This window comes from Falco naumanni, chromosome 13, assembly GCF_017639655.2.
Source record: "Falco naumanni isolate bFalNau1 chromosome 13, bFalNau1.pat, whole genome shotgun sequence".
Taxonomy (NCBI): Eukaryota; Metazoa; Chordata; class Aves; order Falconiformes; family Falconidae; genus Falco; species Falco naumanni.
In genome coordinates, this window is record NC_054066.1 from 6997229 (window position 1) to 7012240 (window position 15012).

The 15012-nt window shown below is 45.7% G+C and overlaps 1 protein-coding gene and 1 long non-coding RNA gene across 8 annotated transcripts in view; one reads left to right on the forward strand and one right to left on the reverse strand.

The window, feature by feature from the left end:
* The window catches only part of PER2 (period circadian regulator 2), a 51464-nt gene extending 46019 nt beyond the window's left edge, over positions 1–5445 (reverse strand). For 6 of the 7 annotated variants that reach the window (XM_040612927.1, XM_040612929.1, XM_040612930.1 and 3 more), the window contains exon 1: positions 5096–5161. The gene's annotated coding sequence lies outside the window, so the exon portion shown is untranslated. Of the gene's footprint in view, positions 1–5095; positions 5162–5423 lie in introns of those variants that run through there. The other variant, XM_040612923.1, reaches the window with a different exon arrangement.
* A 314-nt stretch (positions 5446–5759) lies between these two features.
* On the forward strand, positions 5760–7801 carry LOC121096813. Its single transcript, XR_005830691.1, has 2 exons — positions 5760–6176; positions 7275–7801. It is a non-coding gene; the product is annotated as an uncharacterized LOC121096813 (long non-coding RNA).
* Positions 7802–15012: the final 7211 nt, after the last annotated feature.

Here is a 15012-nt window from a genome sequence, read left to right on the forward strand (position 1 = left end):
AAAGTGTTTCCCAGAGATTTTGATGTTCAAAAGAGCACTCTCTCCCACTATCACATCTATTCAGGATGAACATCAGTACGGCTTGCACTGAATTTCTGCAGCCTGCTCACATAATTCTCAGAATAACCTTCTACTCTTGCCCCAAGAAACACACTCCCTGTGTATTTCAGTTCACTTTGTCACGTAAGCAGCACGCTGAGTCTCTACCCCTTCAGCACCCCCAATAAAATTTTGCTTTCTATTGGAAGAAAATGAAGGGGGCAGGGGGATCATACTCCACAATTACGTATCTCGAGGATGATACGTTTAGCCTCACTTTTTACTGTGTCCTACCAGCAAAGATGTCTAAATCAGACTACCAAAAAAAAGTCAGTGAAATCAGAAGGCTCCTCTAGGACCACCAGACAGTACTTCAGCCACAGCTGAAAACACCTGTACAAAATCTTTTCTTGACCTTACAATAGCTTTCACACACACAAAAATTTCTCACGTATGTGGATAAGCAAGGAAAAGCACACTCTTCAAAACCACTGCCTGTGCAACTCGCATGAAACTTAGGCCCTGCAGGACTGTAGCAGCATAATCTTCAAGGACAGAGAACCAAGTAACAGGACTCTACTGGACTTCATACAGGTCCAGTGCAGGCATTCAGACATAAAGACCCTGTCTACACATAAAGGGTAACTTCAGAAATACAAAATAGAAGCACAGAAGCCTGATCTGCCCATGTTCCAGCCCTGCTGGCAGGCAGAGTACAAGCAGGCTGCACGAGCATGCCTGGTGATCTACTAAGCCACTTACTAGAGTGCCAGATCACTGTGCATATGCTCAGGCATGTGGATTCCCATGTGTTCGGGGCTTTCCTACTACATATGGCTGCTAGCTCACTGTCAGCCTGAACAGAACGTGCTCTAAAGAGCAGCTTCAGACCCTCTCCGTAGCCTTTGCAGACATCCCCAAACCATCTGACCCTTCCTCATTTTGGTCTTCTCTGCAATATTATTTTGCAAAAGTGGCCTGGGGCCACAAGAAATCTCAGCAACAGATCACAAAACCATTAGCCCATGAAGTGTGTTTTTGAATGCTGCCTCCTCTTTTCCCATGCCCTTTAAACATATTTCACAGAAGGAAATATGTCACCTGTAGCTAAAAAAGAAACAACCCCCAAAAACCTCTTCTAAAACATCAGAAGGCGAGGTCATTCTTTACTAACCAACAACTAGCAAGCAGAAGTTTTACCTTACTACAGCAACACATGAAACATTAACAGCCTAGCCCATGACTACAGCAGTGGTTAAGTTTAAGGCAGCAGTTAAAGCAGGAGGGGACAGACTCCTTTTGCACAGTACACAAAACATCAGTGGTATTACTTTCAAGACCAACATTTTCTGCATCCAACTTCATGTGTACCCAAAAGTGCAAGTTGAAGCCCTTCAGAGTAATAAAACTAAATCACAAATAATAATACAGATATTGAGCCATTTGCTGTTCCGTGCTTGACAAACTAGGTTAACATAATAAATATTCAAGCAGTTTAAAAACTTGCACAACAGGGATATAACTGGATGCAGAAAGTATGAATGCAGCAAGACAACCCTGCTAAAAATTGCTGTAACCCACCATCCTCATAGAGGAATTTTAGGCCATGCAACCAAAACCGGACACAAAAATTCCTTTTCAGAAACACCTGATCACCTAGTAATTATGATGTGGTAACATTATAATACAGTGTCTACAGGACATTCATGCCAAATATTACACAACGCCTTACTAAGAACACGATGTTCCCTTTTAACATAGGCCAGCCATAGCAACCCTACATAAAACACTACAGTTGATCTAGGCTAGTGATAATTTACTTGTTCTACTGGCTATTAGCACTCTACTTGCTTTTAAACCACACCAATTGTACCTCATCCCACAGTCACTTGCTCACGAGCAACTTTAAGGGGTTAAAAAAAGCTTTTCTTAAAGAAAGCCATAAAACACGTTTTAATATTGTAAAGATGTTAGAGAAATACAGGTGAGGCACGACCCCAGGAAAAAGAAAATTGGTTTATCAGTCTATCTAAACCAAACACTTCCTGGTCATAATAAAGTCTGAGATAGAAGGAAAATCCGTAACTTTACTTCCAATCAGTTTCCACTTTTCTCTCTATTCCCATACTATGGCTAAACACCATCAAAATCTCAGTTTATGTGAAAAACACGATTCTTCACAGGGTGATTCTTCCAGGGACAGGCTCAAGTAAGTTTACTTGATAAACTAAGTCATTCCATATTTTAATCTTATGACCAGCGGGCAGAAGGAAGCAAGAGTGAAGTAGGGTATTACGCCAAGAGCTGCCACAATATGCTCTCTTTAAAACCTCTGTACGGAAATCTAAAAGGAGCAAGAGTAAACTGTATAAATTAAGATTACTTGGATTTTCACAGATAAGATTCATGTGTTAAGACAAGTATAGGAAGCCTACAACAAGTCCTACGAACTAACAAATACACAAAAAGCCCACCGAAACCATGTAGTCTCTGGATCATAAACGAAACCAGAAAGTGCACGAAAGCCACAATCCTGCTTTCCATACCTTTACCTTCTGGACTAGATCAAGTCAAACTACGTTTCTTCACAGCACAGGACAGGCCACACTGCTTCACTGCACAGTGTTGGACACTTATACCAACTACCCAACTAAAGCATTCTCCTTTCTACCTTGACATAAACAACTGAAACAGACAAAAATCTATCAAAACTGAAGGATATTACTTTTTTTCTTCTACTCTAGGCCAAAAGCCCTCTCTTTCCCTCAGGCCTTACGAGAGAGGTAGGCAAGAACCCTCCACAGTCCAGAATAAGGACTCTACACTTCAGAACAGCGTCCTAATCACAAGGCTAACAGCAAGCCTTGGATGAAGCAAGGACATGGTCCACTTCTCCACTGAAACTTCCTCACTTCACAGAAATAATGCAAGTTTCAGCAAGAAGGAGCAAAAAGAAAGATCACAAGAACATGCAAACACACACAAGCATAAGCAAGAAGGGTGAAGTTACAGCACAACGATGCAGGCGCTCTCCCTAACGTGAATCAAATTCTAGGCCTTGCTCCCAGATTTTGTATTTAAGAGCCACTGTGTAAAGTGCAAACACAACACGGTGCCCAAGGCTGAGAAGATCAAGGACACACACAGACACTGAGGCACCCTAGAAGGTATGAGAAGTTTAAGTTGCATGAAGTTCAACGCCCCAAAACTAACTAATATACAATAGGATCTGTTTGCGGAATGGGGCCACACCATTGAGGCCTTAGCTGTCACCTTGACATCCTTAAGTTTTACCAACAACCCTGCATTATCAAAACCAACCATTCGCATTCAAGTAGATATTCCTCTCTGCCATCATTGAGATTAATGTAGATTTTACTGTAAAAACCACCAAAAGGCAACTCTCCAAAACATAGCTGCAGTTTTGAAAAATGTTAACTGACATTAACTGCTACCAGCAAACAAATTCTGTGGTTAAAACAATACTGACAACTTGAAACAGTTTCTCACTATACTAAATCAGGGTTTTTTTACTCTACTTTTGACTTGACCAGACAATCTTACCGCTAGAATCATTACAGAATTTTCACCTTTCCCCCTTGTAAATATATAAGCTGCAGCTATTCAGTCTCTGATGTACAAGACTGTAAACCTCGGAGTCTTACATTTCGAAAAGACAAGAGACATCTCACAGCCTAAAATCCTAAACCAACATGAAGGCATATGCACAATCTCAAAGCTAGTTACTGTTTTACTGGAATACAATTTCAAAGTGCTTCAATTTCCAAGTACCAGAGGCCTCACGCTAGCCTCACCGGGGGCTTTTTGAGCTCCCGCGGTACCCAAGAAATGCCATATCCTGCCCTAACCTATTACAAAACGTCGCGAAGTGTCAGCTTCACTGTTACCATACTGCTCACTTATTTGCATGAAACTGTACTTACATAAAGTGTTTTGTAATCACGCATGTAATAGCACACTACTAATGTCAACAGCAGCACAATCACACGGTCTCAAGGAACAAAGTGTCCTTGCAACTACAGGCAAGGCAAAAAAAAAGAAATCCAAGGCACCTGTTGCCCGCTCTACCTGTAGCGCTCACAGCCAGCAGCGAGCTGAGGCTGTTACTTGGTGCCACGCCGCCCCGCACGTGAGAAAAGCCACCCTCCAGCCGCGGACAGCGCGGTCCCCTCGGAGGGGGCGGCGGCCCATGCGCAGCGGGCGGGACAGGCGGGCTGCCCGCGCTGCTCCGCGCTCCCGCCCGGCCCCGCCGCTGACCTTTGGCACAGACGCGGCCGCAGCCCGCGCCCCGCAACCGCCAGGGCCGCCCGAGCGGAGCCCCGCGGGCCCGGCCCCGCCGCCCCCGGGCCCCCACCGGCCGCGGGGCGGGGAAGCGGTGGCCGCCCCACCGCGCTCCCGCCCCGGCCCGGCCCGCGGGGGCACTGCCGCCCCCGCGCTGAGCGGGGACACGCCGCCCCGGCTCCGCATGGCTGGGGGGACGCGGGACAGCACCCCTCGGAGCCCCCAGCTCCCGCCCCGGCCTCGGCTGCGGGACGGGGGGTGCGTGTGCCCCCACCACCCCCGGACGCCCCCTCGAGCTCCGAGGCGGGCAGGAGCCGTACCACACGCGCCCCCGGAGGCCCCCGCCCCGCTCCGACCAGCGAGTCCGAGCCGCCGGCGCCCCCTTCCCCCGCTACGGTCCGAGATGGGGGGGTGGGGGTGGGGTGGGGGAGGCGTGTCACGGCCGCCCCCTCCCCGGTTTGAAGGGAACCCCCCCCCGCCCCCCATGCCCAGCGGGGGCAGAGGGCCGGACCCCCGCAGTGCCGCCCGCCCCACCGGCGGCCCCGTCCCGTCTCCCCGGCAACGGGAGAGCCCCGGCGCGCGGGGGTTACGTAACCTCGGCCCAGCGGGCGAAGGAGGAGGGGGAGGACGAGGAGCCCCCCTGCCCCCCGCGGCCGCCGCTCGCCGCCCCGCGCCATCCCCGCCGGGGCGCTCGCGGAGCCCCCCCCCAGCCCCGGCCGGCCGCGGGGAGAGCGCCCGGCGGAGCCCCACTCACCGCGCGCACCGCGTCCGCCCAGCCCGGCGCAGCCCGGCACCGACTTCATACAGGCAGAAACGTGACTGAGCCCGGAGCGCCCACCCCGCCCGCACGGCCATTGGCCGCGGCCGCGTGACGCCGGCGGGGGACGGGGGCGGGGGCGGGGCGCGCGCGTCCCCCATTGGCGGCGCCGGACGCCGCTCATTTTACATAAGCCTCACGTGTGGCACCATGTTTCCACCGGCAGCCACGATCGCCTCCGAGCCTGCCCCGCCGGCCCGGCCCGCCCCTCCCCCGCCCCACCGCCGATGCGGCCGCGGCCGCGCGCGGCCACCGGAGCGCTCACCGCCGGCCCCGCCGCCCGCCGCCCCGCTGCCCCTCCGCCGCCGGGCCGGGAGGGCAGAGGTTACATCACGCCTGAGGGAAGCGGCTCCCGCCCCTCCCCCTCGGAGCCGCCCGTGACGTCAGCGCGCACCCGCCCGCTGGCTCGGCGCGCGGGTGAGCGTTGGCGGCCGGCCGCGCGCCCCGCCCCGCCTCAGCTAGCAAGCCAGCGCGCGCGCGGCCCGGGCGCCAACGGCTCGGGGCGCGCGCTCGGCCCCGCTGAGGGGAGCGAGGGCCGGGCGGGGCCCGTGGCCCCGGTGAGGGGCGGCCGCCCCCGCCGGCCGGAAAAGGCCGTTCGGGCAGAGGCTCTTGCGCGGCCTGAGCGCCGCCGCCGGCGGGTGGGGCCCGGAGCGCGGCAAAGGGGAAATGGGGCAGCCCCGCGCCCCCGGTGAGGGGCCATCGACGCGCTGGCGGTGTCGCGGGGGCCGCAGCTGGGCCCGCCGGAGCCTGCCGTGCTGGTGCCGGCCCGTGGCCTGCGGGGGCCCGGCTCGCTTACATAAGGCAGGAGCGGCCGTATCCCGTTTCCTGGTGTCGCCGCCCGCGCTGGGTGCACGCCCCGAAGTTTCGAAACTGCCCCCGTGTAGGTTCGGGGGTTGCCGGGTCACAAAGCAAAGGGCAGGCGAGGCGAGCGGCGCCCCACCTCCCGCCAGCACCCTCCAGTTAGCATCAGCCTGAGTAACTGCAAAAAGGGTTAGACTGAGTTTCCAAGGCATTGCAGGTATGTACCGTTCTCTTGTCGAAAACCAGCTTCTGACAAGCTCGTTACCATACGATTATTTCCCATTCCAAATGTATAAGAAACAATTTTTCATATTTATTTAAAAAAAACCCAACCCTTTCCCCATCTGTTCAGGGAGAATATTCAGAGTATTGACGTTTCCCTCTTACAGTAAAAAAAAATACTTCTTTTTACATTTCTTGTCACATTGGTCACACAGCGTTTTGCTCAGCCCCCTGTGCCATCCTGACTTGTGGTGGGAGAGAACCTGAGATTCGAGTTGCTACAGTTCAGCAGTGAGATTACCCACTGTGAACAGTTCAGCACCTCGAGTGGCACTCTCCTAGTCTCCATATCTTCCAAAGCTGAGCGATCAGTAGCTGAGAAATTTATGGTAACTTATCCACCTTCTGAACTTCATTTATCTTCATAGTCATACGTGGCTATGCAAAGAAGGAACAGAGGACATGCTGAAGCTCAGCCACTCTTGGTGTGAATACAGCAGCCTGGTGTAACAGCGTTTTTACACTTGCTGCGTATGCGCAATTGTTCCACAGGATGTAACGCAGTAGAGAGCCATCAGGGCTTCCACTGTTTATCTGCAAAATGAGGTTAATGCCGCTTGCCTCCCTCTCTGTGGTGTTAGGGATAAGTCCATTAGGTACATAGATATTTAAGCTATGACTGTTACAGAAACAGCCCGTAAGTGAAGTACGGTGGAGTATTTAACTGCTGGAGAGGAGAGGGGGTGGGCAGCGGAAGCATTAGGACCAGATTCTTCAACTGGATTTGTTGTGATGCACAAGTCAGCTTATCAGGATCCCATGCTTAGTTTGCGCTCCTCTGAGGGGTCTAATTTAAAGGCTAATCCTAATTAGATATTCTTGGTACAGTTTGGTCAACTTGCTGTTGCTGTTAGGACTTCACATCCAAAATTTCATCATCTTTTCTGTTTAAGTTCTCTGCTTTAGGGTTGATTGGGTTGGAGGGACATAAAATGACATTCTTGGTTTCCATGGGATGTTTTTGGTTACCTTATGTGCCAGAAATAGCAGTCTCTGGCTGTGTGCTAAGGGCTATCTGTACCTCTTACCACAGATTAGAAATAAGACATTTCAACCAAGGCAAAAGTTTGAGGATTTCCACCACCCCGTCCCATCAGAGCACAAGCACGAGGAGCTGGATGCAAACTATGGCACTGCACTAGAGCTGGATGAGTTTCCAGAACAAACAGAAGAGGAGACACATTCATCACTGTAGCAGAGCATGCCAGTTCTAGCAGGCAAACAGTAATCACCACCACCAGAAACAGCCTTTTCCTTCCTAGTAACTACCAGAGGCATTACTTGAGTTCTACTTCTTATAAAGGGATACTAAACATTTATTTTCATCAAGCTTACAGGAATAATTTAAAAGTTCTATTCCTGCCACCTTTTAGTGTTTACAACTTTCTATTTAATTTTCTAGAAAACAAGAGAAGCAAGTGTTATTCAAATTAGATTGCACATCTTGAACCAGTTCAGTCCTAATTTTACTGTTGTGCCCATTTTCTGAAAGTTGCAATTGTGTATAGAGACTCAAGTTACTCCAGGCAACACCAATATGAAATAAGAAGGCGGCAGGCACTTGGCTTCTAGAGGAGTGATTATTACTACTGACTCAGTGGCTCATCTGCTAAGAAACAAGACAAAAGAAAACGGTTGCAAAACACTACAGGACAATATTGTTTGTTTTGATTTTAAGGTCACTCTAGTAAAGTGGATGTGGCATAAGGATTTTAATAGCAGCATGAGTAAAAGGCATTTTTGTGTGTGTAGACAAAAAGTTTTAAAGAACACAAAGATTGTAACAAAAACAACATGGTTGTGGGGTTTTTTTCCAGCTTTGTTTACGGTTTTCTGTTCAGTTGTAGCTCTTGGAGCATGGTGAGAACAAGTCATTCATATATAAGGCAAAGCCCTTTATATACATCTGTTTCACCATGTAACATCACATCTCACACTAACCTTCATCCAAAGCGGTTGGTGATGTGGGGCACTGGCTTGCTTTAAGTTGTACTTGGCTCCCTTATTTGGTTTTGCAAGGCAAAGGTTTCCATGAAACACCACGGAAGAAAGCAGGCCTTGTTAAGTAGAGTCCATCCATAAGCAGGCAGGTTTGGGCCTTGCTGTTTTCTCTTAACTGCACAACTAGCATTGCTCAAACTGCACTGCTAATATGTAGTTTCCACGTGCTATTGAATATCCTCCTTGCCTAGCTTTTTTTCCAGCACAGTATCTTTCTGAAATCACAAAAGATGAATTGGTAGAACTAGGCCTTTTCCTGTCTTTCTTTTTCTTGTTTTTTTTTTTTTTTTTTTACTGCAAGGATTTTACATGGGGAAAAGTCATTTAGAAAAGCTTTTTCTATGAAACTCCCCCTGCTTCTCCCACTTTCCAATATTATGAGACTTCATCCCCACACAGAGAAAATGCTAAAACTTTTCCCAACATACTTGGAAAAAAAAGAGGTTTTGCTTAACAAAAGTATTTCAATCAGTTCTGATAAGCAGCAACATATTGGCAGTATCAACATTTTCTTGGGGAGAAAAAAATCAAGTCTTTTAATGTAAAGAAAAAAAAATGAGAATTTGAGACTTCCTGAAGAGCTACCTGAGGACTGCTTGCTTGGGTTTGCTGCTGTTAAAGAAATAGGGCTCATGTTTTTCAAGTAACTATGCTTCCCTACCCACTTGTCCTCTTGCAGAAGTTACCTGTTTTAAGTTGTATCACAGCACTGATGGAACTGTATATTGTTTAAAAAAAATTAAAAAATCAATATTTTGCAGCTGGAGCCCACATCTAATTTTTCATTTCCTAAGTCTAATTACTCATCACTTAGAGTGACGCTGACAGTCATTGATTCTTGCAAAGATCCGGAAAGGCTTTTTTGCTAATGAGCAAAAGGCATCACTGTTACTCTCTGTAGAGGCAAAGCATGAGGGAAAGAAATAAACCACTTTCCTCATTACCAGTGACTATATGGACAGTTTTTTCTAAAAGCATTAGGAAGTGTAGGAACCAACTATAAAAAGCAGAAAGATAGCAGTATCCATACAGTCTTGAAAAATTTGAATGTAAAGGAGCGTAGGAAACATGATAAAGGACTCCAACTCAAGTAGCAAGTTCTTGAAGAATGCTGCAGCTCAGGTGACCTTTGCAAAAGTGTACAGCTGTGCCCAGCCAGAAAACCTTCCATAAGGCGTTCTGGGGAATGTAGTTTTTCATTCTGTCCTTGTTCTTACTGTTTTTGAGTTATTTTTATTAAATTCAGTTTCTGTTGGCAACTTCAAGGTAATTTTAAGTTCTAAATGTCTTGAAAAGTGACACATAAAGGAGCCCTAAATTGCTCTGTTTTAAAACAACTAGAAGGATACAAATGGAAGGGGTGTATCTCATCACTGTAACTACACGTGCTGATCCTCAAGTCCATTCAGAAGCAAAATACAGCTCTAAGCACTCCAGATCCGGGATCCTGCTGTCTAATGTTATTAGCAACTCATTTTCTACAGTCAGCCTCATGGAAGGCTGAAGAGAGCCTGAAGTTGAATCCACAGTGCTGAAAAGGGATTTTAAGCTTCTTGTATAACTCAGAGAGTGCTAGTTTGTGATTTTGCAGCCTACCTAAGGTGATCAAAGACCTTAAACATTCACCAAAAGGAACAGTCCTACCACGTCCACCAGGTTAAAAACTTGAGATTATGCAACTGTACTGTCAACCAGATTAGGAAACTGAGTGAAAACATCCTATGAAATAAGTTTTTGGTTGGATCACATCACAGCTGCAGGAGCACAGAAGTCAAAACAAAATAGGATGGAAGAATAGGTTTTGGGTTGCAGCAAGGGTCCATGACCTGTTGTACATGGAATGACAGTCATTTAAAATGAAATTTGCATGTCATTAGACTAGCATAAGAGAGCTGGTAAAGGTGCCAAGTGGAAAAGTACATCTTCATTCCTGCCTCCTGCATTGGATTTATACAACCTCTTCTGCCCTGAAAGAAAGTGGTTCACATTTCAAAACTATCCAGACTTAGAGGACAAAGGCAGCTTTCACAAGGCTTCTGAGCTGATCTAACATTTTGCTTTCATGAAGAGGGGGGCAGTGCTGCTCAGGGACACTATCCCTGCCACCACTACCACCTTGCTACCACATACTCATGGTTACATGGTCTCAATCCTCCCTTTTGCCCACGCTGCTAGTTAATTAGCCTCTCGGTCAGCAGTTTGATTTGTCAATCTGTCAGAAAGCTTTCTGAGTTCGTTTCCTGCCTGCCAAGCAACTGAATGATCCCTTGGTGAGAAAGTATGCTTCCAAGTCCATGCATAGCATGGACAGGGCATGGGAAAGCTCTTTTGAAGGCAATGATACAATGAATAATATTTCCACACCTTTTGATGGATTCCACTGCTTTCTGGATTAAACATGGCCACACATAGCTTGAGATGCCCGGACTCCTCAAGCACCTAAGCAGCCGGGCCTATGACCTTGTGCTGGGCCAGTAACACGATGTATCCCACCCCTTGACTCCCCACAACCACCAATGCATGCTTTTGGTATTGGTTTAAGCTCCATATTTGCTGACCAGAGTCAGTTTACTGTCCTCCATTGCATTTATGATCTCCTTTTAGACCTACTTCGGTGAAGTGTTATCAGTCTCTTACAAAATGGAGTAAGAGTCACACCTTCCTTTAAAAATAGAATAAGGACAGAGAGAGAAGATCTGGGTACTGGCTTCCCCACCAGTGAGCATTTATGCTTTTTTTTTTAAACAGTCAGTACATAAAATGTTGCACTAGGTCTTGGCATGGGATTTGAGCTGGACTCTTTTCTTCCTTCCAGTTAAGCTCCCAGTCATCGTGCCACAGAGTCATACTGCTGGTCTTAGCTACTAGGAATCTAGAGGCATACTTTTTCCTTAATTTGTTCTCATTTTTAAGAAACGGATTATAACATTAACAGATTATAACAGAAACATGAGTAAGAAATTGGATGCTAAGTAGCAGACTAGCTAGAATCTGTTCCAACACACCTACAGCTCTCCCCATCGCAGTCATAGGCCTAACTTAAGCCAGACAATCAGGCATTGCTTCGACCAAGAATACTAATTATAGATCAGTGATTTATAGTTGGTAAGGAAGGAAGAGCTAAATTTTAAATGAGAAAGAGCCTCTTTCTGTATAATTCTGAAGAGTGTCTCTTAATTAAAAACACTTCATTTTCAGATTCAGTTTCCCATTACTGTTCTGCCTCAATTAGTTTTCCAGCGTTAGTTCACACATAAGCTGTTTTGAACTGAACGTTGCTGCTACTGAAGTCAGTGGAAGCTTGGTCTTGTTTTCAGGAGAGGGTATATGCTGACCGGCTGAGTTTGCTTCAGCAAGAGAAGCCTGACATACCCGGCTACACTACTGGAAAACAAAGTAGAGATTTTAATAAGTCTTTCAGGCACTGCAGAAGTCCCCTGTAGACTAAGTCAATTCAAGATATTTCAGTAAATAAAGTTTCACAGATTGTGTTCATAAATAAATTAGAAATTTCTGATAAGCAATCAGAAATTCTTCTAATTTTAATAAAAGAAAAAGAGAAAGGAAACTCACTTTGTTGATACACAGCACCAAAGAGTGAAGGATTGATACAAATTCTATTAGGATAACTCCCTTTGATTTAAATACCTTTGGGAACTTGCTCTAAAGGAGACAGTGACTGAAACAAAGAGGGCAGAAATCTTTCCCATCTTTGTGCATTAGCTGGTATTTAATTGGTATGAGCTTAACTACAGCTCTTTCCTCAGTGCAGCTCTAGGAAGACTTTCCTCATCCACCTGGTTTCCCAGGTATATAATTTCTTGGAAATTATGTAGCTGAAATATCCTTGGGACTTCTACCTGTCTGTAGACAGCAGCCAATAAATTTAAAATTATTAGGTGAATGGGGAGCAGCATGCCAGCAGAAAGAATCAAAGTGATCACATAAGCCTTACTTCCATAGAAAACCACTAAAATATAGTACTTATTGTCATAATGAGACACATTCTATCCACTTGTAACATGCGATACTGTGGTAGGAGAACTTTGGAATTCAATGCTTCTGTTGTGTAACTACACAATAAAATAAACAAGTGGTTTAATTCAGTCAAAAGGGGGAAAAAAACACCCCTTACACTCCTTAAAAGAGAAAGGTTAAAGGGCATAAAAGGGAAGCAGGAACTAGTAATCCTAAGTAATATTAGCTAATTGTGGCTCATTAGAGGAAAAGCTGTTGTCATCTTAAAGAACTGTGCTACCGGAAAGGTAAGGAAATACATTTGATGAAAAAAAAAAAAAAGGGGTTAGTTAAAGCAAAACAACAATTTTGAAAGAAATCTTACCTTGCCAAAAAACAGAGCCATGAGATATGCCTCCTGTAAGCAATTATGAAAATGCTGTATGGCTCATGGTTTCCTTGGTGTCTGGGTAGAAAGCTGGGTAAGCATCAGGGTTTCTTTTTTTCTAGTGGGTCTGAAAAACATATCTCGCTGCCTTTCAGCCCTTTTATCGATCTGGGTAATTTACAATTATTATTTTGTGTCCCCAGCCCTGCTCTTTCACTGTGCTTTACTAACCAGCTATTGTTGTTAATAATGCTAGTAGCTTTTGCTGGCTTCATTTAACACTGCAGAAAGCAGCGCTTAGTTAGGGAGGCCAGTTCCTCTCATGCAGTAATAGCATTCTTGTTCTTTTTTAAATGAACACAGTGCAGGGAAAACAGTGACTTGGGGCAGCCTTAGAGTACATCTGCACTGTAGGGATAGCCTATGGAGGCATATTCAAGCCAGCTTTAAAATCGTGGAAACTCCCTGGATAGATCCAGGGCTCTGTGGATGCAAAGCCCACCCAAGGAGCCTAGTCAGTGCCGAGGCACTTAACCCATTCTGCTAGGGCGTTCCTCCAGCTGGTTAGCACATAGCAGGTTTGAGCAGACTGGTCTCTACTGCAGCCCTTGCAGCTGGTATCCTTCTGAGTGCTGGTGCCTAACAAATTTGCTGAAGTATTTCCTTATGTGTTCTCCTGCTCATGTGACTACTAGAAGGAGCATAATTTCCCTCTGCAGAAAAACATCATGCCTTTTTTAGTCTGCATATGGTCCTAACTGGGATTCATTAGCAGAGTTACCTCGCTGTGTCAAGAAGAGTGATAAAACATGTTTTGACTAAACTTAATAGCTTGTATTTAAACACTAGGCTCATCTACTTATCTACTTCAACTGTTAACCAAAGTTAGTTGCTAAGTTTTATCATCGCTGCTCTCAACCTGAATTAGCCCAAGGCATGTGCACATCTCTTCTTACAGCATGGAATGCAAATCTGAGTTTCAGCAGAATTCCTACCACCACCACCCCGCATAGTATATATATGGTAATTTCCCTACTGTGACATTCAAGCAACTTTATCAAAACTAAAAAATGAATAATTTTCAAACCAAGCCATCAGTTTGCCCTTACCTGCAAGTCAAAGAATGTAAAAATTAGTCAGGCCAATTTAAGCCTTTGCTTGCTTTACCTGTAGAAGGAACAAGGTAGGTCTGAACACCAGCAGAATTTGAGGTGTTTTGGCCTAGTCAGAGAGGACATGTGCTACTCTTCAAGGCACTTCAGAAAGCAAACCAAAAAAGGGAGTTTTAAAAATGACAGATTTTATACTTCACTGGAACCCAATAACCAATGAATCAACTGTTTTTGTCATACACTAACTGGCTGCTGAGACAACATCTCCTCAAGCTCTAAAACACAGTCAAAGTGCATTGTGTCACTATCTAAAAGCCATTATCTCACTGCGAGCTTTGATCATTAGAGCTTGGACTCAGGTCCCTCAGAAATGCAGATCAGTGCTCCAGACCAGAGACATGGCACTCCACAACGTCATGAGGCTGTTAGAAGTAACCGCGCCTTAGATCTTGAGGTGGAGCGTCTTGTAGTTCACACTGAGTTCATGTGAATGTCAGTTACAGGAGCCAAATCTATTTAGACAATTTTTTTCCCCAGCCATGTGGTGAATTACAGTACAACAAATTGTATAGGGAGACCAGTAACAAAATATACTTGAAAATTGCACTGTGCCCATCTGGACACAGCCATTACTGGTGGCTTTTGAATAAGTGAATGCACTCCATTATTTCCAACTTAGGATGCCACTGCAAGTTAATTATGTAGTGTCAGTCCACTACAATCAAATTGAAACAACAGGAGAAGACTTAGTATGAAAACTAATGTATTGTACATTCACAAAATTATGCTGCTTTTTGCATGCTGCAATAGCTTAATCTGAGGTGAAGCCTCAGTTCCACTTGTATGATTGAGATCTTCTTGTTATCAGTGGAGTTAGGATTTAGTAATACTAAACATATTTCACAAAAAAAGTTCACATTTTCAATATTTACACTGACATGTTACAATTTCTATTATCTACTTTCTCAAAAAGAGCTTTATCGAAGTGAGTATTGATATACCACAAAGCGGAGAAGAAAAGGCATAGCAGGAATTAATTTTATAGCACCTTGTTAAGAAAACTGAGTGTGGAAGCTGAGCATTCTTGGGTGTGATGTCACACAACCAAGCCTTGATGGCTTGGTCAAACTCCACATAAATCTCCTATTTGCGGAACCCTGTGCTCATCTCAACACAATTACTATTATCATAATCACAGATGATGATGTCTCAGCACACCGACATTTTGCATTTTTAAAGCTTTTTGGTTTTAAGTCCAGGACATAGAACTGTTCATTTGTTAGTACTAGTATTAGTATTGGCATGTCGGTATC